The sequence below is a fragment of the Lissotriton vulgaris genome, unplaced genomic scaffold (genome assembly GCF_964263255.1).
Source record: "Lissotriton vulgaris unplaced genomic scaffold, aLisVul1.2 SCAFFOLD_2072, whole genome shotgun sequence".
NCBI lineage: Eukaryota > Metazoa > Chordata > Amphibia > Caudata > Salamandridae > Lissotriton > Lissotriton vulgaris.
Window position 1 is genome coordinate 104,444 of NW_028244743.1, and position 21,068 is coordinate 125,511.

The 21,068-nt window shown below is 45.2% G+C and overlaps 20 non-coding genes across 20 annotated transcripts; 9 read left to right on the forward strand and 11 right to left on the reverse strand.

Moving 5' to 3' along the window:
• The first annotated feature begins 136 nt into the window (after positions 1 to 136).
• On the forward strand, positions 137 to 209 carry TRNAR-ACG (transfer RNA arginine (anticodon ACG)). The gene has a single exon. It is a non-coding gene; the product is annotated as a tRNA-Arg (tRNA).
• Positions 210 to 1,229: 1,020 nt separating this feature from the next.
• Positions 1,230 to 1,336, reverse strand: LOC147666839 (U6 spliceosomal RNA). The gene has a single exon (XR_015304714.1). It is a non-coding gene; the product is annotated as a U6 spliceosomal RNA (small nuclear RNA).
• Positions 1,337 to 2,050: 714 nt separating this feature from the next.
• TRNAR-ACG (transfer RNA arginine (anticodon ACG)) lies at positions 2,051 to 2,123 on the forward strand. Its single transcript has one exon. It is a non-coding gene; the product is annotated as a tRNA-Arg (tRNA).
• A 1,010-nt stretch (positions 2,124 to 3,133) lies between these two features.
• Positions 3,134 to 3,240, reverse strand: LOC147666841 (U6 spliceosomal RNA). Its single transcript, XR_015304715.1, has one exon. It is a non-coding gene; the product is annotated as a U6 spliceosomal RNA (small nuclear RNA).
• Positions 3,241 to 5,037: 1,797 nt separating this feature from the next.
• Positions 5,038 to 5,144, reverse strand: LOC147666842 (U6 spliceosomal RNA). Its single transcript, XR_015304624.1, has one exon. It is a non-coding gene; the product is annotated as a U6 spliceosomal RNA (small nuclear RNA).
• A 714-nt stretch (positions 5,145 to 5,858) lies between these two features.
• TRNAR-ACG (transfer RNA arginine (anticodon ACG)) lies at positions 5,859 to 5,931 on the forward strand. Its single transcript has one exon. It is a non-coding gene; the product is annotated as a tRNA-Arg (tRNA).
• A 1,010-nt stretch (positions 5,932 to 6,941) lies between these two features.
• LOC147666844 (U6 spliceosomal RNA) lies at positions 6,942 to 7,048 on the reverse strand. Its single transcript, XR_015304625.1, has one exon. It is a non-coding gene; the product is annotated as a U6 spliceosomal RNA (small nuclear RNA).
• Positions 7,049 to 7,762: 714 nt separating this feature from the next.
• Positions 7,763 to 7,835, forward strand: TRNAR-ACG (transfer RNA arginine (anticodon ACG)). The gene has a single exon. It is a non-coding gene; the product is annotated as a tRNA-Arg (tRNA).
• Positions 7,836 to 8,845: 1,010 nt separating this feature from the next.
• LOC147666846 (U6 spliceosomal RNA) lies at positions 8,846 to 8,952 on the reverse strand. Its single transcript, XR_015304717.1, has one exon. It is a non-coding gene; the product is annotated as a U6 spliceosomal RNA (small nuclear RNA).
• A 1,807-nt stretch (positions 8,953 to 10,759) lies between these two features.
• Positions 10,760 to 10,866, reverse strand: LOC147666847 (U6 spliceosomal RNA). The gene has a single exon (XR_015304718.1). It is a non-coding gene; the product is annotated as a U6 spliceosomal RNA (small nuclear RNA).
• A 714-nt stretch (positions 10,867 to 11,580) lies between these two features.
• On the forward strand, positions 11,581 to 11,653 carry TRNAR-ACG (transfer RNA arginine (anticodon ACG)). Its single transcript has one exon. It is a non-coding gene; the product is annotated as a tRNA-Arg (tRNA).
• A 1,020-nt stretch (positions 11,654 to 12,673) lies between these two features.
• On the reverse strand, positions 12,674 to 12,780 carry LOC147666849 (U6 spliceosomal RNA). Its single transcript, XR_015304719.1, has one exon. It is a non-coding gene; the product is annotated as a U6 spliceosomal RNA (small nuclear RNA).
• Positions 12,781 to 13,494: 714 nt separating this feature from the next.
• On the forward strand, positions 13,495 to 13,567 carry TRNAR-ACG (transfer RNA arginine (anticodon ACG)). The gene has a single exon. It is a non-coding gene; the product is annotated as a tRNA-Arg (tRNA).
• A 1,012-nt stretch (positions 13,568 to 14,579) lies between these two features.
• On the reverse strand, positions 14,580 to 14,686 carry LOC147666851 (U6 spliceosomal RNA). Its single transcript, XR_015304720.1, has one exon. It is a non-coding gene; the product is annotated as a U6 spliceosomal RNA (small nuclear RNA).
• Positions 14,687 to 15,400: 714 nt separating this feature from the next.
• TRNAR-ACG (transfer RNA arginine (anticodon ACG)) lies at positions 15,401 to 15,473 on the forward strand. Its single transcript has one exon. It is a non-coding gene; the product is annotated as a tRNA-Arg (tRNA).
• Positions 15,474 to 16,493: 1,020 nt separating this feature from the next.
• LOC147666853 (U6 spliceosomal RNA) lies at positions 16,494 to 16,600 on the reverse strand. The gene has a single exon (XR_015304721.1). It is a non-coding gene; the product is annotated as a U6 spliceosomal RNA (small nuclear RNA).
• Positions 16,601 to 17,314: 714 nt separating this feature from the next.
• Positions 17,315 to 17,387, forward strand: TRNAR-ACG (transfer RNA arginine (anticodon ACG)). The gene has a single exon. It is a non-coding gene; the product is annotated as a tRNA-Arg (tRNA).
• A 1,010-nt stretch (positions 17,388 to 18,397) lies between these two features.
• Positions 18,398 to 18,504, reverse strand: LOC147666855 (U6 spliceosomal RNA). Its single transcript, XR_015304722.1, has one exon. It is a non-coding gene; the product is annotated as a U6 spliceosomal RNA (small nuclear RNA).
• Positions 18,505 to 19,218: 714 nt separating this feature from the next.
• On the forward strand, positions 19,219 to 19,291 carry TRNAR-ACG (transfer RNA arginine (anticodon ACG)). Its single transcript has one exon. It is a non-coding gene; the product is annotated as a tRNA-Arg (tRNA).
• A 1,010-nt stretch (positions 19,292 to 20,301) lies between these two features.
• LOC147666857 (U6 spliceosomal RNA) lies at positions 20,302 to 20,408 on the reverse strand. Its single transcript, XR_015304723.1, has one exon. It is a non-coding gene; the product is annotated as a U6 spliceosomal RNA (small nuclear RNA).
• Between the last annotated feature and the right edge of the window lie 660 nt (positions 20,409 to 21,068).

The window sequence follows — 21,068 nt, forward strand, 5'->3', positions numbered from 1 at the left end:
AAAGTCCTTTGTAAAACTTGGGAAAACCTCACAGAACAGACTTCCAGGAGGTCAGATGGGTTTCCTTGTGCCTTCACACACACATACACACACTTTCTAGCCCACTTAAGGACAAAAGGATGCGTAAGTCTACATAGGGCCAGTGGCGCAATGGATAACGCGTCTGACTACGGATCAGAAGATTGTAGGTTCGACTCCTATCTGGCTCGGAAGGGTTGTAGGTCCCTGTTTGATTATATTCCTGTGGAATTTTTATTTACCTCAGACTTGTTGTAGGTTCAATATTCTCCAGCAGGACTCATCCAGCAGTTGTTCCACGGTAGAGCGCAAGTAATAGGACTACAGCTAGTTAAACATTTCCCATTTGCTGCTGGACTCTATGTGATGGCCGTCACGTGGTGTGCTGCTTTTGTATTTCAACATGGGTCCCTGATACTCTTAATTGCGAAAAAGCTTGTTGACAAAAGTGTGTGTGCGCGAGGGTCTGTGGACGTAGGCAGGTGTGTGCACTTGAATGCTTACCCATTTACATGTGTGAGAGGAACAAACCAACTCCCTGTGGGCTGCAGGCTTACAACTGGTAGCCCCAGTAGCCAGGCAGAACCACAGGTAAGGAGAGAGAGAAAGTTGGTCCATTATTAGAGAAGGACCATAAGCATCTTGCACTGCTACCTTCTTCCCCTCTCAGCCACGATCAGCCACGATCGGCCAAGACCTCTCTATTAGGGTAGAGGGTGAACATTTCTTGGACCTCAGAAACTGAGGGATGTAGACCCAATATGTCCTCCAAGCGCCTAGACACCTGGTGCCCAATCTGGCATGGTGTTTTTCAGCTTACCCGACCAATCCGGTTGCAAGGTGGACTTTAACAATACTGCTTAAAAGGCACTCCCAGACATCCCTGAGGCCTTCATTTGCATAGGCCCTGCCCTTCTCTTTGTCCTGCTTCCCACAAAGCAACACAACACTGCAGCAGTATAGATTTGGGGGTGGTGAAGAATAATGACAGTGAGGCTAAAAAAGAGAAAGAAAAGTCCCAGAAGTCCTGCAGGCTTCCTTGCTAAATGCAGCTGAACATAGAGCGCACCTTCTTTACTGCAAAGCAAATACATTAAAAATGTTGAGGAGAGACTAATTGAAAAATACATATTACGGGGACAGCACTGGGACCTGCTTTATTTTTTCAATTAGTCTTGAAAACAAAAAAGATTTCTCTCCTGTAAGCTGTTAAAAATATGGAACGCTTCACGAATTTGCGTGTCATCCTTGCGCAGGGGCCATGCTAATCTTCTCTGTATCGTTCCAATTTTAGTATATGTGCTGCCGAAGCGAGCACACTTTATTGATGAACTGACAATGTTTATAAACTCTCTAAATCTACAGTCTCTAGACATAGGGTGGCCTGGCAGAGATGCTCAGATGGCCAGTACGCATTCAAATCTGAGCCAATGGTCAAAAATGTATGAAGAGTAGCAATCCATTATTCTTCACTGCATTTGTGGTCCAAGACTAAACACACCGTAAGTATGTAGATTATACCAGGTTTGCAAAGGCTCCTGGTTCGGGCTACAGACAAGGAGCATTGTGACGTCACGCTGCCTGTGGAACAGTGATATTAAAGGTGAAACAGCTGCACAGTAGGTTAGGTGAAGGGCTCTGAGAGTGGAAAGGCAGCATGCTTGGGTCCCTGGACAAGGTGAGCTTATGATAATGTGTCTGAATGTTCACCTGTGTTGTAATATTAAACCCCTTATTGTTGTAAACGCCTACTTACTAAGGAGTTCCCAAGCTCAGCCCCACACAGACCTGGAACTGATTATGTTAATGCAAACTATTTAAGAAACTGAGCCTGATCTAAAAGATTTCCTTGGATCTAGGACCATTTTGCCTAGCTTTTAGGTGCTTCCTTCTCCTAAAGTCCTTTGTAAAACTTGGGAAAACCTCACAGAACAGACTTCCAGGAGGTCAGATGGGTTTCCTTGTGCCTTCACACACACATACACACACTTTCTAGCCCACTTAAGGACAAAAGGATGCGTAAGTCTACATAGGGCCAGTGGCGCAATGGATAACGCGTCTGACTACGGATCAGAAGATTGTAGGTTCGACTCCTATCTGGCTCGGAAGGGTTGTAGGTCCCTGTTTGATTATATTCCTGTGGAATTTTTATTTACCTCAGACTTGTTGTAGGTTCAATATTCTCCAGCAGGACTCATCCAGCAGTTGTTCCACGGTAGAGCGCAAGTAATAGGACCACAGCTAGTTAAACGTTTCCCATTTGCTGCTGGACTCTATGTGATGGCCGTCACGTGGTGTGCTGCTTTTGTATTTCAACATGGGTCCCTGATACTCTTAATTGCGAAAAAGCTTGTTGACAAAAGTGTGTGTGCGCGAGGGTCAGTGGACGTAGGCAGGTGTGTGCACTTGAATGCTTACCCATTTACATGTGTGAGAGGAACAAACCAACTCCCTGTGGGCTGCAGGCTTACAACTGGTAGCCCCAGTAGCCAGGCAGAACCACAGGTAAGGAGAGAGAGAAAGTTGGTCCATTATTAGAGAAGGACCATAAGCATCTTGCGCTGCAACCTTCTTCCCTTCTCAGCCACGGTCGGCCAAGACCTCTCTATTAGGGTAGAGGGTGAACATTTCTTGGACCTCAGAAACTGAGGGATGTAGACCCAATATGTCCTCCAAGCGCCTAGAGACCTGGTGCCCAATCTGGCATGGTGTTTTTCAGCTTACCCGACCAATCCGGTTGCAAGGTGGACTTTAACAATACTGCTAAAAAGGCACTCCCAGACATCCCTGAGGCCTTCATTTGCATAGGCCCTGCCCTTCTCTTTGTCCTGCTTCCCACAAAGCAACACAACACTGCAGCAGTATAGATTTGGGGGTGGTGAAGAATAATGACAGTGAGGCTAAAAAAGAGAAAGAAAAGTCCCAGAAGTCCTGCAGGCTTCCTTGCTAAATGCAGCTGAACATAGAGCGCACCTTCTTTACTGCAAAGCAAATACATTAAAAATGTTGAGGAGAGACTAATTGAAAAATACATATTACGGGGACAGCACTGGGACCTGCTTTATTTTTTCAATTAGTCTTGAAAACAAAAAAGATTTCTCTCCTAAAAGCTGTTAAAAATATGGAACGCTTCACGAATTTGCGTGTCATCCTTGCGCAGGGGCCATGCTAATCTTCTCTGTATCGTTCCAATTTTAGTATATGTGCTGCCGAAGCGAGCACACTTTATTGATGAACTGACAATGTTTATAAACTCTCTAAATCTACAGTCTCTAGACATAGGGTGGCCTGGCAGAGATGCTCAGATGGCCAGTACGCATTCAAATCTGAGCCAATGGTCAAAAATGTATGAAGAGTAGCAATCCATTATTCTTCACTGCATTTGTGGTCCAAGACTAAACACACCGTAAGTATGTAGATTATACCAGGTTTGCAAAGGCTCCTGGTTCGGGCTACAGACAAGGAGCATTGTGACGTCACGCTGCCTGTGGAACAGTGATATTAAAGGTGAAACAGCTGCACAGTAGGTTAGGTGAAGGGCTCTGAGAGTGGAAAGGCAGCATGCTTGGGTCCCTGGACAAGGTGAGCTTATGATAATGTGTCTGAATGTTCACCTGTGTTGTAATATTAAACCCCTAATTGTTGTAAACGCCTACTTACTAAGGAGTTCCCAAGCTCAGCCCCACACAGACCTGGAACTGATTATGTTAATGCAAACTATTTAAGAAACTGAGCCTGATCTAAAAGATTTCCTTGGATCTAGGACCATTTCGCCTAGCTTTTAGGTGCTTCCTTCTCCTAAAGTCCTTTGTAAAACTTGGGAAAACCTCACAGAACAGACTTCCAGGAGGTCAGATGGGTTTCCTTGTGCCTTCACACACACATACACACACTTTCTAGCCCACTTAAGGACAAAAGGATGCGTAAGTCTACATAGGGCCAGTGGCGCAATGGATAACGCGTCTGACTACGGATCAGAAAATTGTAGGTTCGACTCCTATCTGGCTCGGAAGGGTTGTAGGTCCCTGTTTGATTATATTCCTGTGGAATTTTTATTTACCTCAGACTTGTTGTAGGTTCAATATTCTCCAGCAGGACTCATCCAGCAGTTGTTCCACGGTAGAGCACGAGTAATAGGACCACAGCTAGTTAAACGTTTCCCATTTGCTGCTGGACTCTATGTGATGGCCGTCACGTGGTGTGCTGCTTTTGTATTTCAACATGGGTCCCTGATACTCTTAATTGCGAAAAAGCTTGTTGACAAAAGTGTGTGTGCGCGAGGGTCTGTGGACGTAGGCAGGTGTGTGCACTTGAATGCTTACCCATTTACATGTGTGAGAGGAACAAACCAACTCCCTGTGGGCTGCAGGCTTACAACTGGTAGCCCCAGTAGCCAGGCAGAACCACAGGTAAGGAGAGAGAGAAAGTTGTTCCATTATTAGAGAAGGACCATAAGCATCTTGCGCTGCAACCTTCTTCCCTTCTCAGCCACGATCGGCCAAGACCTCTCTATTAGGGTAGAGGGTGAACATTTCTTGGACCTCAGAAACTGAGGGATGTAGACCCAATATGTCCTCCAAGCGCCTAGAGACCTGGTGCCCAATCTGGCATGGTGTTTTTCAGCTTACCCGACCAATCCGGTTGCAAGGTGGACTTTAACAATACTGCTAAAAAGGCACTCCCAGACATCCCTGAGGCCTTCATTTGCATAGGCCCTGCCCTTCTCTTTGTCCTGCTTCCCACAAAGCAACACAACACTGCAGCAGTATAGATTTGGGGGTGGTGAAGAATAATGACAGTGAGGCTAAAAAAGAGAAAGAAAAGTCCCAGAAGTCCTGCAGGCTTCCTTGCTAAATGCAGCTGAACATAGAGCGCACCTTCTTTACTGCAAAGCAAATACATTAAAAATGTTGAGGAGAGACTAATTGAAAAATACATATTACGGGGACAGCACTGGGACCTGCTTTATTTTTTCAATTAGTCTTGAAAACAAAAAAGATTTCTCTCCTGAAAGCTGTTAAAAATATGGAACGCTTCATGAATTTGCGTGTCATCCTTGCGCAGGGGCCATGCTAATCTTCTCTGTATCGTTCCAATTTTAGTATATGTGCTGCCGAAGCGAGCACACTTTATTGATGAACTGACAATGTTTATAAACTCTCTAAATCTACAGTCTCTAGACATAGGGTGGCCTGGCAGAGATGCTCAGATGGCCAGTACGCATTCAAATCTGAGCCAATGGTCAAAAATGTATGAAGAGTAGCAATCCATTATTCTTCACTGCATTTGTGGTCCAAGACTAAACACACCGTAAGTATGTAGATTATACCAGGTTTGCAAAGGCTCCTGGTTCGGGCTACAGACAAGGAGCATTGTGACGTCACGCTGCCTGTGGAACAGTGATATTAAAGGTGAAACAGCTGCACAGTAGGTTAGGTGAAGGGCTCTGAGAGTGGAAAGGCAGCATGCTTGGGTCCCTGGACAAGGTGAGCTTATGATAATGTGTCTGAATGTTCACCTGTGTTGTAATATTAAACCCCTTATTGTTGTAAACGCCTACTTACTAAGGAGTTCCCAAGCTCAGCCCCACACAGACCTGGAACTGATTATGTTAATGCAAACTATTTAAGAAACTGAGCCTGATCTAAAAGATTTCCTTGGATCTAGGACCATTTCGCCTAGCTTTTAGGTGCTTCCTTCTCCTAAAGTCCTTTGTAAAACTTGGGAAAACCTCACAGAACAGACTTCCAGGAGGTCAGATGGGTTTCCTTGTGCCTTCACACACACATACACACACTTTCTAGCCCACTTAAGGACAAAAGGATGCGTAAGTCTACATAGGGCCAGTGGCGCAATGGATAACGCGTCTGACTACGGATCAGAAGATTGTAGGTTCGACTCCTATCTGGCTCGGAAGGGTTGTAGGTCCCTGTTTGATTATATTCCTGTGGAATTTTTATTTACCTCAGACTTGTTGTAGGTTCAATATTCTCCAGCAGGACTCATCCAGCAGTTGTTCCACGGTAGAGCACGAGTAATAGGACCACAGCTAGTTAAACGTTTCCCATTTGCTGCTGGACTCTATGTGATGGCCGTCACGTGGTGTGCTGCTTTTGTATTTCAACATGGGTCCCTGATACTCTTAATTGCGAAAAAGCTTGTTGACAAAAGTGTGTGTGCGCGAGGGTCTGTGGACGTAGGCAGGTGTGTGCACTTGAATGCTTACCCATTTACATGTGTGAGAGGAACAAACCAACTCCCTGTGGGCTGCAGGCTTACAACTGGTAGCCCCAGTAGCCAGGCAGAACCACAGGTAAGGAGAGAGAGAAAGTTGTTCCATTATTAGAGAAGGACCATAAGCATCTTGCGCTGCAACCTTCTTCCCTTCTCAGCCACGATCGGCCAAGACCTCTCTATTAGGGTAGAGGGTGAACATTTCTTGGACCTCAGAAACTGAGGGATGTAGACCCAATATGTCCTCCAAGCGCCTAGAGACCTGGTGCCCAATCTGGCATGGTGTTTTTCAGCTTACCCGACCAATCCGGTTGCAAGGTGGACTTTAACAATACTGCTAAAAAGGCACTCCCAGACATCCCTGAGGCCTTCATTTGCATAGGCCCTGCCCTTCTCTTTGTCCTGCTTCCCACAAAGCAACACAACACTGCAGCAGTATAGATTTGGGGGTGGTGAAGAATAATGACAGTGAGGCTAAAAAAGAGAAAGAAAAGTCCCAGAAGTCCTGCAGGCTTCCTTGCTAAATGCAGCTGAACATAGAGCGCACCTTCTTTACTGCAAAGCAAATACATTAAAAATGTTGAGGAGAGACTAATTGAAAAATACATATTACGGGGACAGCACTGGGACCTGCTTTATTTTTTCAATTAGTCTTGAAAACAAAAAAGATTTCTCTCCTGAAAGCTGTTAAAAATATGGAACGCTTCATGAATTTGCGTGTCATCCTTGCGCAGGGGCCATGCTAATCTTCTCTGTATCGTTCCAATTTTAGTATATGTGCTGCCGAAGCGAGCACACTTTATTGATGAACTGACAATGTTTATAAACTCTCTAAATCTACAGTCTCTAGACATAGGGTGGCCTGGCAGAGATGCTCAGATGGCCAGTACGCATTCAAATCTGAGCCAATGGTCAAAAATGTATGAAGAGTAGCAATCCATTATTCTTCACTGCATTTGTGGTCCAAGACTAAACACACCGTAAGTATGTAGATTATACCAGGTTTGCAAAGGCTCCTGGTTCGGGCTACAGACAAGGAGCATTGTGACGTCACGCTGCCTGTGGAACAGTGATATTAAAGGTGAAACAGCTGCACAGTAGGTTAGGTGAAGGGCTCTGAGAGTGGAAAGGCAGCATGCTTGGGTCCCTGGACAAGGTGAGCTTATGATAATGTGTCTGAATGTTCACCTGTGTTGTAATATTAAACCCCTTATTGTTGTAAACGCCTACTTACTAAGGAGTTCCCAAGCTCAGCCCCACACAGACCTGGAACTGATTATGTTAATGCAAACTATTTAAGAAACTGAGCCTGATCTAAAAGATTTCCTTGGATCTAGGACCATTTCGCCTAGCTTTTAGGTGCTTCCTTCTCCTAAAGTCCTTTGTAAAACTTGGGAAAACCTCACAGAACAGACTTCCAGGAGGTCAGATGGGTTTCCTTGTGCCTTCACACACACATACACACACTTTCTAGCCCACTTAAGGACAAAAGGATGCGTAAGTCTACATAGGGCCAGTGGCGCAATGGATAACGCGTCTGACTACGGATCAGAAGATTGTAGGTTCGACTCCTATCTGGCTCGGAAGGGTTGTAGGTCCCTGTTTGATTATATTCCTGTGGAATTTTTATTTACCTCAGACTTGTTGTAGGTTCAATATTCTCCAGCAGGACTCATCCAGCAGTTGTTCCACGGTAGAGCGCAAGTAATAGGACCACAGCTAGTTAAACGTTTCCCATTTGCTGCTGGACTCTATGTGATGGCCGTCACGTGGTGTGCTGCTTTTGTATTTCAACATGGGTCCCTGATACTCTTAATTGCGAAAAAGCTTGTTGACAAAAGTGTGTGTGCGCGAGGGTCTGTGGACATAGGCAGGTGTGTGCACTTGAATGCTTACCCATTTACATGTGTGAGAGGAACAAACCAACTCCCTGTGGGCTGCAGGCTTACAACTGGTAGCCCCAGTAGCCAGGCAGAACCACAGGTAAGGAGAGAGAGAAAGTTGGTCCATTATTAGAGAAAAACCATAAGCATCTTGCACTGCTACCTTCTTCCCATCTCAGCCACGATCAGCCAAGACCTCTCTATTAGGGTAGAGGGTGAACATTTCTTGGACCTCAGAAACTGAGGGATGTAGACCCAATATGTCCTCCAAGCGCCTAGACACCTGGTGCCCAATCTGGCATGGTGTTTTTCAGCTTACCCGACCAATCCGGTTGCAAGGTGGACTTTAACAATACTGCTAAAAAGGCACTCCCAGACATCCCTGAGGCCTTCATTTGCATAGGCCCTGCCCTTCTCTTTGTCCTGCTTCCCACAAAGCAACACAACACTGCAGCAGTATAGATTTGGGGGTGGTGAAGAATAATGACAGTGAGGCTAAAAAAGAGAAAGAAAAGTCCCAGAAGTCCTGCAGGCTTCCTTGCTAAATGCAGCTGAACATAGAGCGCACCTTCTTTACTGCAAAGCAAATACATTAAAAATGTTGAGGAGAGACTAATTGAAAAATACATATTACGGGGACAGCACTGGGACCTGCTTTATTTTTTCAATTAGTCTTGAAAACAAAAAAGATTTCTCTCCTGAAAGCTGTTAAAAATATGGAACGCTTCACGAATTTGCGTGTCATCCTTGCGCAGGGGCCATGCTAATCTTCTCTGTATCGTTCCAATTTTAGTATATGTGCTGCCGAAGCGAGCACACTTTATTAATGAACTGACAATGTTTATAAACTCTCTAAATCTACAGTCTCTAGACATAGGGTGGCCTGGCAGAGATGCTCAGATGGCCAGTACGCATTCAAATCTGAGCCAATGGTCAAAAATGTATGAAGAGTAGCAATCCATTATTCTTCACTGCATTTGTGGTCCAAGACTAAACACACCGTAAGTATGTAGATTATACCAGGTTTGCAAAGGCTCCTGGGTCGGGCTACAGACAAGGAGCATTGTGACGTCACGTTGCCTGTGGAACAGTGATATTAAAGGTGAAACAGCTGCACAGTAGGTTAGGTGAAGGGCTCTGAGAGTGGAAAGGCAGCATGCTTGGGTCCCTGGACAAGGTGAGCTTATGATAATGTGTCTGAATGTTCACCTGTGTTGTAATATTAAACCCCTTATTGTTGTAAACGCCTACTTACTAAGGAGTTCTCAAGCTCAGCCCCACACAGACCTGGAACTGATTATGTTAATGCAAACTATTTAAGAAACTGAGCCTGATCTAAAAGATTTCCTTGGATCTAGGACCATTTCGCCTAGCTTTTAGGTGCTTCCTTCTCCTAAAGTCCTTTGTAAAACTTGGGAAAACCTCACAGAACAGACTTCCAGGAGGTCAGATGGGTTTCCTTGTGCCTTCACACACACATACACACACTTTCTAGCCCACTTAAGGACAAAAGGATGCGTAAGTCTACATAGGGCCAGTGGCGCAATGGATAACGCGTCTGACTACGGATCAGAAGATTGTAGGTTTGACTCCTATCTGGCTCGGAAGGGTTGTAGGTCCCTGTTTGATTATATTCCTGTGGAATTTTTATTTACCTCAGACTTGTTGTAGGTTCAATATTCTCCAGCAGGACTCATCCAGCAGTTGTTCCACGGTAGAGCGCAAGTAATAGGACCACAGCTAGTTAAACGTTTCCCATTTGCTGCTGGACTCTATGTGATGGCCGTCACGTGGTGTGCTGCTTTTGTATTTCAACATGGGTCCCTGATACTCTTAATTGCGAAAAAGCTTGTTGACAAAAGTGTGTGTGCGCGAGGGTCTGTGGACGTAGGCAGGTGTGTGCACTTGAATGCTTACCCATTTACATGTGTGAGAGGAACAAACCAACTCCCTGTGGGCTGCAGGCTTACAACTGGTAGCCCCAGTAGCCAGGCAGAACCACAGGTAAGGAGAGAGAGAAAGTTGGTCCATTATTAGAGAAGGACCATAAACATCTTGCACTGCTACCTTCTTCCCCTCTCAGCCACGATCAGCCACGATCGGCCAAGACCTCTCTATTAGGGTAGAGGGTGAACATTTCTTGGACCTCAGAAACTGAGGGATGTAGACCCAATATGTCCTCCAAGCGCCTAGACACCTGGTGCCCAATCTGGCATGGTGTTTTTCAGCTTACCCGACCAATCCGGTTGCAAGGTGGACTTTAACAATACTGCTAAAAAGGCACTCCCAGACATCCCTGAGGCCTTCATTTGCATAGGCCCTGCCCTTCTCTTTGTCCTGCTTCCCACAAAGCAACACAACACTGCAGCAGTATAGATTTGGGGGTGGTGAAGAATAATGACAGTGAGGCTAAAAAAGAGAAAGAAAAGTCCCAGAAGTCCTGCAGGCTTCCTTGCTAAATGCAGCTGAACATAGAGCGCACCTTCTTTACTGCAAAGCAAATACATTAAAAATGTTGAGGAGAGACTAATTGAAAAATACATATTACGGGGACAGCACTGGGACCTGCTTTATTTTTTCAATTAGTCTTGAAAACAAAAAAGATTTCTCTCCTGAAAGCTGTTAAAAATATGGAACGCTTCACGAATTTGCGTGTCATCCTTGCGCAGGGGCCATGCTAATCTTCTCTGTATCGTTCCAATTTTAGTATATGTGCTGCCGAAGCGAGCACACTTTATTGATGAACTGACAATGTTTATAAACTCTCTAAATCTACAGTCTCTAGACATAGGGTGGCCTGGCAGAGATGCTCAGATGGCCAGTACGCATTCAAATCTGAGCCAATGGTCAAAAATGTATGAAGAGTAGCAATCCATTATTCTTCACTGCATTTGTGGTCCAAGACTAAACACACCGTAAGTATGTAGATGATACCAGGTTTGCAAAGGCTCCTGGGTCGGGCTACAGACAAGGAGCATTGTGACGTCACGTTGCCTGTGGAACAGTGATATTAAAAGTGAAAAAGCTGCACAGTAGGTTAGGTGAAGGGCTCTGAGAGTGGAAAGGCAGCATGCTTGGGTCCCTGGACAAGGTGAGCTTATGATAATGTGTCTGAATGTTCACCTGTGTTGCAATATTAAACCCCTTATTGTTGTAAACGCCTACTTACTAAGGAGTTCTCAAGCTCAGCCCCACACAGACCTGGAACTGATTATGTTAATGCAAACTATTTAAGAAACTGAGCCTGATCTAAAAGATTTCCTTGGATCTAGGACCATTTCGCCTAGCTTTTAGGTGCTTCCTTCTCCTAAAGTCCTTTGTAAAACTTGGGAAAACCTCACAGAACAGACTTCCAGGAGGTCAGATGGGTTTCCTTGTGCCTTCACACACACATACACACACTTTCTAGCCCACTTAAGGACAAAAGGATGCGTAAGTCTACATAGGGCCAGTGGCGCAATGGATAACGCGTCTGACTACGGATCAGAAGATTGTAGGTTCGACTCCTATCTGGCTCGGAAGGGTTGTAGGTCCCTGTTTGATTATATTCCTGTGGAATTTTTATTTACCTCAGACTTGTTGTAGGTTCAATATTCTCCAGCAGGACTCATCCAGCAGTTGTTCCACGGTAGAGCGCAAGTAATAGGACCACAGCTAGTTAAACGTTTCCCATTTGCTGCTGGACTCTATGTGATGGCCGTCACGTGGTGTGCTGCTTTTGTATTTCAACATGGGTCCCTGATACTCTTAATTGCGAAAAAGCTTGTTGACAAAAGTGTGTGTGCGCGAGGGTCTGTGGACGTAGGCAGGTGTGTGCACTTGAATGCTTACCCATTTACATGTGTGAGAGGAACAAACCAACTCCCTGTGGGCTGCAGGCTTACAACTGGTAGCCCCAGTAGCCAGGCAGAACCACAGGTAAGGAGAGAGAGAAAGTTGGTCCATTATTAGAGAAGGACCATAAGCATCTTGCACTGCTACCTTCTTCCCCTCTCAGCCACGATCAGCCACGATCGGCCAAGACCTCTCTATTAGGGTAGAGGGTGAACATTTCTTGGACCTCAGAAACTGAGGGATGTAGACCCAATATGTCCTCCAAGCACCTAGACACCTGGTGCCCAATCTGGCATGGTGTTTTTCAGCTTACCCGACCAATCCGGTTGCAAGGTGGACTTTAACAATACTGCTAAAAAGGCACTCCCAGACATCCCTGAGGCCTTCATTTGCATAGGCCCTGCCCTTCTCTTTGTCCTGCTTCCCACAAAGCAACACAACACTGCAGCAGTATAGATTTGGGGGTGGTGAAGAATAATGACAGTGAGGCTAAAAAAGAGAAAGAAAAGTCCCAGAAGTCCTGCAGGCTTCCTTGCTAAATGCAGCTGAACATAGAGCGCACCTTCTTTACTGCAAAGCAAATACATTAAAAATGTTGAGGAGAGACTAATTGAAAAATACATATTACGGGGACAGCACTGAGACCTGCTTTATTTTTTCAATTAGTCTTGAAAACAAAAAAGATTTCTCTCCTGAAAGCTGTTAAAAATATGGAACGCTTCACGAATTTGCGTGTCATCCTTGCGCAGGGGCCATGCTAATCTTCTCTGTATCGTTCCAATTTTAGTATATGTGCTGCCGAAGCGAGCACACTTTATTGATGAACTGACAATGTTTATAAACTCTCTAAATCTACAGTCTCTAGACATAGGGTGGCCTGGCAGAGATGCTCAGATGGCCAGTACGCATTCAAATCTGAGCCAATGGTCAAAAATGTATGAAGAGTAGCAATCCATTATTCTTCACTGCATTTGTGGTCCAAGACTAAACACACCGTAAGTATGTAGATTATACCAGGTTTGCAAAGGCTCCTGGTTCGGGCTACAGACAAGGAGCATTGTGACGTCACGCTGCCTGTGGAACAGTGATATTAAAGGTGAAACAGCTGCACAGTAGGTTAGGTGAAGGGCTCTGAGAGTGGAAAGGCAGCATGCTTGGGTCCCTGGACAAGGTGAGCTTATGATAATGTGTCTGAATGTTCACCTGTGTTGTAATATTAAACCCCTTATTGTTGTAAACGCCTACTTACTAAGGAGTTCCCAAGCTCAGCCCCACACAGACCTGGAACTGATTATGTTAATGCAAACTATTTAAGAAACTGAGCCTGATCTAAAAGATTTCCTTGGATCTAGGACCATTTCGCCTAGCTTTTAGGTGCTTCCTTCTCCTAAAGTCCTTTGTAAAACTTGGGAAAACCTCACAGAACAGACTTCCAGGAGGTCAGATGGGTTTCCTTGTGCCTTCACACACACATACACACACTTTCTAGCCCACTTAAGGACAAAAGGATGCATAAGTCTACATAGGGCCAGTGGCGCAATGGATAACGCGTCTGACTACGGATCAGAAGATTGTAGGTTCGACTCCTATCTGGCTCGGAAGGGTTGTAGGTCCCTGTTTGATTATATTCCTGTGGAATTTTTATTTACCTCAGACTTGTTGTAGGTTCAATATTCTCCAGCAGGACTCATCCAGCAGTTGTTCCACGGTAGAGCGCAAGTAATAGGACCACAGCTAGTTAAACGTTTCCCATTTGCTGCTGGACTCTATGTGATGGCCGTCACGTGGTGTGCTGCTTTTGTATTTCAACATGGGTCCCTGATACTCTTAATTGCGAAAAAGCTTGTTGACAAAAGTGTGTGTGCGCGAGGGTCTGTGGACGTAGGCAGGTGTGTGCACTTGAATGCTTACCCATTTACATGTGTGAGAGGAACAAACCAACTCCCTGCGGGCTGCAGGCTTACAACTGGTAGCCCCCCAGTAGCCAGGCAGAACCACAGGTAATGAGAGAGAGAAAGTTGGTCCATTATTAGAGAAGGACCATAAGCATCTTGCGCTGCAACCTTCTTCCCTTCTCAGCCACGATCGGCCAAGACCTCTCTATTAGGGTAGAGGGTGAACATTTCTTGGACCTCAGAAACTGAGGGATGTAGACCCAATATGTCCTCCAAGCGCCTAGAGACCTGGTGCCCAATCTGGCATGGTGTTTTTCAGCTTACCCGACCAATCCGGTTGCAAGGTGGACTTTAACAATACTGCTAAAAAGGCACTCCCAGACATCCCTGAGGCCTTCATTTGCATAGGCCCTGCCCTTCTCTTTGTCCTGCTTCCCACAAAGCAACACAACACTGCAGCAGTATAGATTTGGGGGTGGTGAAGAATAATGACAGTGAGGCTAAAAAAGAGAAAGAAAAGTCCCAGAAGTCCTGCAGGCTTCCTTGCTAAATGCAGCTGAACATAGAGCGCACCTTCTTTACTGCAAAGCAAATACATTAAAAATGTTGAGGAGAGACTAATTGAAAAATACATATTACGGGGACAGCACTGGGACCTGCTTTATTTTTTCAATTAGTCTTGAAAACAAAAAAGATTTCTCTCCTGAAAGCTGTTAAAAATATGGAACGCTTCACGAATTTGCGTGTCATCCTTGCGCAGGGGCCATGCTAATCTTCTCTGTATCGTTCCAATTTTAGTATATGTGCTGCCGAAGCGAGCACACTTTATTGATGAACTGACAATGTTTATAAACTCTCTAAATCTACAGTCTCTAGACATAGGGTGGCCTGGCAGAGATGCTCAGATGGCCAGTACGCATTCAAATCTGAGCCAATGGTCAAAAATGTATGAAGAGTAGCAATCCATTATTCTTCACTGCATTTGTGGTCCAAGACTAAACACACCGTAAGTATGTAGATTATACCAGGTTTGCAAAGGCTCCTGGGTCGGGCTACAGACAAGGAGCATTGTGACGTCACGCTGCCTGTGGAACAGTGATATTAAAGGTGAAACAGCTGCACAGTAGGTTAGGTGAAGGGCTCTGAGAGTGGAAAGGCAGCATGCTTGGGTCCCTGGACAAGGTGAGCTTATGATAATGTGTCTGAATGTTCACCTGTGTTGTAATATTAAACCCCTTATTGTTGTAAACGCCTACTTACTAAGGAGTTCCCAAGCTCAGCCCCACACAGACCTGGAACTGATTATGTTAATGCAAACTATTTAAGAAACTGAGCCTGATCTAAAAGATTTCCTTGGATCTAGGACCATTTCGCCTAGCTTTTAGGTGCTTCCTTCTCCTAAAGTCCTTTGTAAAACTTGGGAAAACCTCACAGAACAGACTTCCAGGAGGTCAGATGGGTTTCCTTGTGCCTTCACACACACATACACACACTTTCTAGCCCACTTAAGGACAAAAGGATGCGTAAGTCTACATAGGGCCAGTGGCGCAATGGATAACGCGTCTGACTACGGATCAGAAGATTGTAGGTTCGACTCCTATCTGGCTCGGAAGGGTTGTAGGTCCCTGTTTGATTATATTCCTGTGGAATTTTTATTTACCTCAGACTTGTTGTAGGTTCAATATTCTCCAGCAGGACTCATCCAGCAGTTGTTCCACGGTAGAGCGCAAGTAATAGGACTACAGCTAGTTAAACGTTTCCCATTTGCTGCTGGACTCTATGTGATGGCCGTCACGTGGTGTGCTGCTTTTGTATTTCAACATGGGTCCCTGATACTCTTAATTGCGAAAAAGCTTGTTGACAAAAGTGTGTGTGCGCGAGGGTCTGTGGACGTAGGCAGGTGTGTGCACTTGAATGCTTACCCATTTACATGTGTGAGAGGAACAAACCAACTCCCTGTGGGCTGCAGGCTTACAACTGGTAGCCCCAGTAGCCAGGCAGAACCACAGGTAAGGAGAGAGAGAAAGTTGGTCCATTATTAGAGAAGGACCATAAGCATCTTGCACTGCTACCTTCTTCCCCTCTCAGCCACGATCAGCCACGATCGGCCAAGACCTCTCTATTAGGGTAGAGGGTGAACATTTCTTGGACCTCAGAAACTGAGGGATGTAGACCCAATATGTCCTCCAAGCGCCTAGACACCTGGTGCCCAATCTGGCATGGTGTTTTTCAGCTTACCCGACCAATCCGGTTGCAAGGTGGACTTTAACAATACTGCTTAAAAGGCACTCCCAGACATCCCTGAGGCCTTCATTTGCATAGGCCCTGCCCTTCTCTTTGTCCTGCTTCCCACAAAGCAACACAACACTGCAGCAGTATAGATTTGGGGGTGGTGAAGAATAATGACAGTGAGGCTAAAAAAGAGAAAGAAAAGTCCCAGAAGTCCTGCAGGCTTCCTTGCTAAATGCAGCTGAACATAGAGCGCACCTTCTTTACTGCAAAGCAAATACATTAAAAATGTTGAGGAGAGACTAATTGAAAAATACATATTACGGGGACAGCACTGGGACCTGCTTTATTTTTTCAATTAGTCTTGAAAACAAAAAAGATTTCTCTCCTGTAAGCTGTTAAAAATATGGAACGCTTCACGAATTTGCGTGTCATCCTTGCGCAGGGGCCATGCTAATCTTCTCTGTATCGTTCCAATTTTAGTATATGTGCTGCCGAAGCGAGCACACTTTATTGATGAACTGACAATGTTTATAAACTCTCTAAATCTACAGTCTCTAGACATAGGGTGGCCTGGCAGAGATGCTCAGATGGCCAGTACGCATTCAAATCTGAGCCAATGGTCAAAAATGTATGAAGAGTAGCAATCCATTATTCTTCACTGCATTTGTGGTCCAAGACTAAACACACCGTAAGTATGTAGATTATACCAGGTTTGCAAAGGCTCCTGGTTCGGGCTACAGACAAGGAGCATTGTGACGTCACGCTGCCTGTGGAACAGTGATATTAAAGGTGAAACAGCTGCACAGTAGGTTAGGTGAAGGGCTCTGAGAGTGGAAAGGCAGCATGCTTGGGTCCCTGGACAAGGTGAGCTTATGATAATGTGTCTGAATGTTCACCTGTGTTGTAATATTAAACCCCTTATTGTTGTAAACGCCTACTTACTAAGGAGTTCCCAAGCTCAGCCCCACACAGACCTGGAACTGATTATGTTAATGCAAACTATTTAAGAAACTGAGCCTGATCTAAAAGATTTCCTTGGATCTAGGACCATTTCGCCTAGCTTTTAGGTGCTTCCTTCTCCTAAAGTCCTTTGTAAAACTTGGGAAAACCTCACAGAACAGACTTCCAGGAGGTCAGATGGGTTTCCTTGTGCCTTCACACACACATACACACACTTTCTAGCCCACTTAAGGACAAAAGGATGCGTAAGTCTACATAGGGCCAGTGGCGCAATGGATAACGCGTCTGACTACGGATCAGAAGATTGTAGGTTCGACTCCTATCTGGCTCGGAAGGGTTGTAGGTCCCTGTTTGATTATATTCCTGTGGAATTTTTATTTACCTCAGACTTGTTGTAGGTTCAATATTCTCCAGCAGGACTCATCCAGCAGTTGTTCCACGGTAGAGCGCAAGTAATAGGACCACAGCTAGTTAAACGTTTCCCATTTGCTGCTGGACTCTATGTGATGGCCGTCACGTGGTGTGCTGCTTTTGTATTTCAACATGGGTCCCTGATACTCTTAATTGCGAAAAAGCTTGTTGACAAAAGTGTGTGTGCGCGAGGGTCAGTGGACGTAGGCAGGTGTGTGCACTTGAATGCTTACCCATTTACATGTGTGAGAGGAACAAACCAACTCCCTGTGGGCTGCAGGCTTACAACTGGTAGCCCCAGTAGCCAGGCAGAACCACAGGTAAGGAGAGAGAGAAAGTTGGTCCATTATTAGAGAAGGACCATAAGCATCTTGCGCTGCAACCTTCTTCCCTTCTCAGCCACGATCGGCCAAGACCTCTCTATTAGGGTAGAGGGTGAACATTTCTTGGACCTCAGAAACTGAGGGATGTAGACCCAATATGTCCTCCAAGCGCCTAGAGACCTGGTGCCCAATCTGGCATGGTGTTTTTCAGCTTACCCGACCAATCCGGTTGCAAGGTGGACTTTAACAATACTGCTAAAAAGGCACTCCCAGACATCCCTGAGGCCTTCATTTGCATAGGCCCTGCCCTTCTCTTTGTCCTGCTTCCCACAAAGCAACACAACACTGCAGCAGTATAGATTTGGGGGTGGTGAAGAATAATGACAGTGAGGCTAAAAAAGAGAAAGAAAAGTCCCAGAAGTCCTGCAGGCTTCCTTGCTAAATGCAGCTGAACATAGAGCGCACCTTCTTTACTGCAAAGCAAATACATTAAAAATGTTGAGGAGAGACTAATTGAAAAATACATATTACGGGGACAGCACTGGGACCTGCTTTATTTTTTCAATTAGTCTTGAAAACAAAAAAGATTTCTCTCCTAAAAGCTGTTAAAAATATGGAACGCTTCACGAATTTGCGTGTCATCCTTGCGCAGGGGCCATGCTAATCTTCTCTGTATCGTTCCAATTTTAGTATATGTGCTGCCGAAGCGAGCACACTTTATTGATGAACTGACAATGTTTATAAACTCTCTAAATCTACAGTCTCTAGACATAGGGTGGCCTGGCAGAGATGCTCAGATGGCCAGTACGCATTCAAATCTGAGCCAATGGTCAAAAATGTATGAAGAGTAGCAATCCATTATTCTTCACTGCATTTGTGGTCCAAGACTAAACACACCGTAAGTATGTAGATTATACCAGGTTTGCAAAGGCTCCTGGTTCGGGCTACAGACAAGGAGCATTGTGACGTCACGCTGCCTGTGGAACAGTGATATTAAAGGTGAAACAGCTGCACAGTAGGTTAGGTGAAGGGCTCTGAGAGTGGAAAGGCAGCATGCTTGGGTCCCTGGACAAGGTGAGCTTATGATAATGTGTCTGAATGTTCACCTGTGTTGTAATATTAAACCCCTAATTGTTGTAAACGCCTACTTACTAAGGAGTTCCCAAGCTCAGCCCCACACAGACCTGGAACTGATTATGTTAATGCAAACTATTTAAGAAACTGAGCCTGATCTAAAAGATTTCCTTGGATCTAGGACCATTTCGCCTAGCTTTTAGGTGCTTCCTTCTCCTAAAGTCCTTTGTAAAACTTGGGAAAACCTCACAGAACAGACTTCCAGGAGGTCAGATGGGTTTCCTTGTGCCTTCACACACACATACACACACTTTCTAGCCCACTTAAGGACAAAAGGATGCGTAAGTCTACATAGGGCCAGTGGCGCAATGGATAACGCGTCTGACTACGGATCAGAAGATTGTAGGTTCGACTCCTATCTGGCTCGGAAGGGTTGTAGGTCCCTGTTTGATTATATTCCTGTGGAATTTTTATTTACCTCAGACTTGTTGTAGGTTCAATATTCTCCAGCAGGACTCATCCAGCAGTTGTTCCACGGTAGAGCGCAAGTAATAGGACCACAGCTAGTTAAACGTTTCCCATTTGCTGCTGGACTCTATGTGATGGCCGTCACGTGGTGTGCTGCTTTTGTATTTCAACATGGGTCCCTGATACTCTTAATTGCGAAAAAGCTTGTTGACAAAAGTGTGTGTGCGCGAGGGTCTGTGGACATAGGCAGGTGTGTGCACTTGAATGCTTACCCATTTACATGTGTGAGAGGAACAAACCAACTCCCTGTGGGCTGCAGGCTTACAACTGGTAGCCCCAGTAGCCAGGCAGAACCACAGGTAAGGAGAGAGAGAAAGTTGGTCCATTATTAGAGAAAAACCATAAGCATCTTGCACTGCTACCTTCTTCCCATCTCAGCCACGATCAGCCAAGACCTCTCTATTAGGGTAGAGGGTGAACATTTCTTGGACCTCAGAAACTGAGGGATGTAGACCCAATATGTCCTCCAAGCGCCTAGACACCTGGTGCCCAATCTGGCATGGTGTTTTTCAGCTTACCCGACCAATCCGGTTGCAAGGTGGACTTTAACAATACTGCTAAAAAGGCACTCCCAGACATCCCTGAGGCCTTCATTTGCATAGGCCCTGCCCTTCTCTTTGTCCTGCTTCCCACAAAGCAACACAACACTGCAGCAGTATAGATTTGGGGGTGGTGAAGAATAATGACAGTGAGGCTAAAAAAGAGAAAGAAAAGTCCCAGAAGTCCTGCAGGCTTCCTTGCTAAATGCAGCTGAACATAGAGCGCACCTTCTTTACTGCAAAGCAAATACATTAAAAATGTTGAGGAGAGACTAATTGAAAAATACATATTACGGGGACAGCACTGGGACCTGCTTTATTTTTTCAATTAGTCTTGAAAACAAAAAAGATTTCTCTCCTGAAAGCTGTTAAAAATATGGAACGCTTCACGAATTTGCGTGTCATCCTTGCGCAGGGGCCATGCTAATCTTCTCTGTATCGTTCCAATTTTAGTATATGTGCTGCCGAAGCGAGCACACTTTATTAATGAACTGACAATGTTTATAAACTCTCTAAATCTACAGTCTCTAGACATAGGGTGGCCTGGCAGAGATGCTCAGATGGCCAGTACGCATTCAAATCTGAGCCAATGGTCAAAAATGTATGAAGAGTAGCAATCCATTATTCTTCACTGCATTTGTGGTCCAAGACTAAACACACCGTAAGTATGTAGATTATACCAGGTTTGCAAAGGCTCCTGGGTCGGGCTACAGACAAGGAGCATTGTGACGTCACGTTGCCTGTGGAACAGTGATATTAAAGGTGAAACAGCTGCACAGTAGGTTAGGTGAAGGGCTCTGAGAGTGGAAAGGCAGCATGCTTGGGTCCCTGGACAAGGTGAGCTTATGATAATGTGTCTGAATGTTCACCTGTGTTGTAATATTAAACCCCTTATTGTTGTAAACGCCTACTTACTAAGGAGTTCTCAAGCTCAGCCCCACACAGACCTGGAACTGATTATGTTAATGCAAACTATTTAAGAAACTGAGCCTGATCTAAAAGATTTCCTTGGATCTAGGACCATTTCGCCTAGCTTTTAGGTGCTTCCTTCTCCTAAAGTCCTTTGTAAAACTTGGGAAAACCTCACAGAACAGACTTCCAGGAGGTCAGATGGGTTTCCTTGTGCCTTCACACACA